Raw genomic sequence first — 4,062 nt, forward strand, 5'->3', positions numbered from 1 at the left:
TATATATACACGCTCTTTTTTTTATATGACAATGTAATTGTAGTCTCATGTCTCATGTACGAGATTTGAAGTAACTTGAATCCAGTTTTGAGGGAGACGGGCGAACGCAGTGGCGACGGCCATCGAATTAGTTATTTCTAAACTCTCAGTATGTTGAAACGTATTTTAACAATAGAAGCGTTATTTTTATACGTGTACGACGTAGTTGTATATCAAACGAGCTGCGTGGCGTGTGTAATGAGACATCGTGACATGTTACAATACATGTGTGTGAAGAAAGAAAAAAAGAAACATTTTAAAACATCTTATCGTCGCTGTAAATTCTCCTTGTTAGGAGTGGGGTGATTCGGGAGCGGGGTGATTCAGGAGCGGGATTTCCGCGCTTGCCGATGAAACACTCTGTATCACGAATAAAAACGAAACCAAATCGAAAGTTCATACTGTTAACGTGTTTTTAGCAATATACTTTGTAATAATGAGTCGAGAGGAAAACGAGAGGATGAGCGAACTCTCTATGGAGCGTAGATGATAAGAGCGACGCGATATTCTGAAAATACAGCGTAATGACGATCAAAGCTGTTATACACGTTTCTTCCCAGTAAGCACATTAATAGCAAATTGTCGCCAAATTGGCATCAAACTCGCTCGTGGGGGAACGTGCTGCATTGCAAAAATAAAAAAAAAACTAATGTTAACAATTGAAAGATCACATTTGAAATAGGTATTCTAGATGGTCAAATTTTGGGATCCTACAAAGTCTTTTAATCCTATAAATTCTGTACCCGACTTGGGCTGGAACATATTTGATCATTTTTTGATCACTTTTACAATATAGCAAGTTTCCTTGTCAGAGTTGATGACAAATTCAATCAGCAAATTCATATTTTGTTAGTAAAGCCTGCGTACATAACTAAATAGCAAATTTTTTTATATGACAATGTAATTGTAGTCTCATGTACGAGATTTAAAGTAACTTGAATTCAGTTTTAGAAGGAAACTCAATGACGTCGGCCGGTAAATTATTTCTAAGCTCTAAGTAGGTTGGAATGTATTTTAACAATAGGTTGGAACGTATTTTAACAATAGAAGCGCTATTTTTATAATTTTTATTTGTTTTATAACTAAAAACTGAGCAAAGCTTTGATCGGTTCTTGCCGTCAATTTGCTGTCAATAAGCTTTGCATAGTTTTGCAACAAGCAATTCTCGTGTTATGTCAGCAGATTTTGTAATATTTATCATCAATTTGCTGACATTATTGAATATAACAGAATTTGCACTTTTAATGTCTTTGCCGACAAAATCGCAACAAGCGTTTGACAAAATTTATTTTTGACAAACTTACTGACTGGATTTCTTTTCTTTCTGTCTCACTGATTAAGTCTAGCGATTTATCATTTCCCGCGAGGTTTTCGAGAAGGAATTCTCGCCTCATAGGGTGAAACGAATCGCGGCGCACACTACCCTTGACTATCCTTATGAGCTTTCGATTTTAATTACGGCAGCAGGCCGTTGTTCTGACATTTCAAGAGAAAGTCAGAGTGTAATATACCAACGTATCATGTAAATAAATAATAAAACACACGCGGCTTGAGCGGAGTGACGGCATGGAGCGATCTTTTAAACGAAGATATCGAAGTTGGTATATAATTTCGACGAGTCGCGATTCCGTCGTGATTTGCGATCGTAGCTGAGCTTAATTCGCGATTTTTCATGATCTACTAAGAGATTTAATTGCCAAATTCGTGTCTCTTTTTCGTTTAAACGAAATAATAAGGAACGTTAATTAGGCTGATTAATGCTCGTTTCTTCAATGTAGATTAATTTTAATCTCAATTCAACTTACTCTTCATTCTTTTTTAATTTTTAAAATAAGAAAAAGATGAAGAGTCAGTTAAACCAAGATTAAAATTAAACTATACTGGTAGAAACGGATATAAATGAAATAATGAGTCGCGAATTAGGTTGGCTACGTTCGGGAGACAGCCGGTGAATAAAACTCAGTGCAATTTTGACCTCGTCTGGTCCCTGCTTTGAATTAAGATGTGCAATTGAATTAAGGTAAAAATAAATGGATTCATTAGCGATTCCGGTCGGGAGAATAGAGGATGGGAAATCCGCCAAATGTCGTACGATTTTATTGTGTGTAAGCATTTTCAATTTCAAGCGATTATTAAATACTATTGACGCTGTCAGAGCGATTTCGTTATACAGTCATTGTCCGATAATAAAACAAGCTGTCCCAGATAATACGCGTGTCTAAAAGACATGTAAAGATATCACAGACGTCTTTTGAGACATACTTGTCAAAAAGATATGTAAAAGACACCGTAAAGATATCTTCTAGACATTGCATCTTGTCTGAGTGTATATCCATTTCTTGTGCGAGAATGCATAAATCATTGCGTGCGTTATTCGAGTTGAGATGATCTTAGGATATGTTATTCTTACTCTAATGTCGCGATGTAAACTCGAGGGTGATAACCAATCGTCCTCGCGACGCGTAAATTATAATGTGTTAAGGTAAGTCTGACAATTTCTTTATCTTTGTAGGAGCAATTTTGTAAAACATTTCGTCGAGTTATTAGCAATAAAACAAAATGATTGTGTATCCGGAGTATAAATTTTAAAGTGTTTTATGAAAGAATGTAAATTTTCTCCGTATGACATTTCCTCTCGTGTTGCCCGAAACTCTTTAGCAATTCATCATGTCGATCATTTCTGAAGATAAATCGTATATTAGGTGTAGTAAAAAGAAATCCATTATTTTGAAATTGAATGGGAAAATAATGGATTTCTTTTTACTACACCTAATATTTAGCTAATTATTCAATCCAATTTTCTGTCAAAACTAAAGGTAGCAATGCGTGATGATAAGACACTATATTGCATGATAAAATGTAGATATATTAAGTATTAGAGCGATAAAAATAAAGTTGTTTTTCCATTAAGTATTAAATAAAATTAAAAGACCAAAGTCTTCTAAGTAAAGAGAATTAAAACATTTAGTACATACAATTGGGTCATTCGTGTTGCATTTTTTTTTAAAGAATATCAAGTAATTAATTATAATATACATTTTTTAAATACACAGCCTTATAAATATTTTTTAAAGATGTTAAAGTATATGCAGAAATTACTTAATAATTTTTATATATTTGTCAAAGTGATGAAAAATCAATCTGGGATATGAGAACAACTATCGTGTGTAGTAAAAGATCAGAAAATCATCCTATCAAGGATTAAAAAAAATTTCTCAGAGAGAAGAATATTGAAATCTAATTGTAATAATTTCATTTCAATATTGTTGAAATATTACTTCCAACTTAATTTAAAATAAATCTCTCGTGTTAGTCTAATAATAAAAATAAATAAAAGCATAAAGCGCAGTAGTCGATATTCAAATTCTTATTATATTTGAGACTATTATATATCTTAAATATACAGACTTAAGATGCTATAAGCCAATCAGAGGACGATATTAGCATTTTAAGACACTCGACTTACTCAAGAACTTAAGACGATCTTAAAATAAGAACTGTAATTATGAATACCAGCTTTTAATTGATTCATGATTTAATCTTAAAATTCTTAAGATGATTTACTCATTCTTATTTCAAGATTTAAGTAATGTCTTAAGCTAATCTGATTCTCTGATTGGTTCGTGATATCTTAAGATGTATTTAAGATGGTTTTAAATATAAAAACTGACGATGTGAATATTGGCCTTAAATATAAAATTTATGGCGATATTCATAATCCGTTTTTATTTTAAGCAGTGTCTTAGATGCTAATACAGTCTTTTAATTGATTTATGATATCTTAAAACTGTATTTAAGACAATATAAGCGTCGCGCGGCGTCGCGACGCTACGCGCTGTTAGATGTCGCCAAGATGATGTTTTCAAAGTGTAGAGGTCAGAGGTCGAGTGATTGCCGGTCGTCTCGGAGGTGATGAGACGAGGAGTGTCGGGGGCTGGCCGGTCTCAGGATCGATTGTTCTTCAGCGCAGCATGCCGGCGGTGGCGGTAGCGGCGGCAGCGGTGGCGGCGGCGGCGGCGGCAG

Source organism: Atta colombica, unplaced genomic scaffold, assembly GCF_001594045.1.
Source record: "Atta colombica isolate Treedump-2 unplaced genomic scaffold, Acol1.0 scaffold100, whole genome shotgun sequence".
Classification (NCBI taxonomy): domain Eukaryota; kingdom Metazoa; phylum Arthropoda; class Insecta; order Hymenoptera; family Formicidae; genus Atta; species Atta colombica.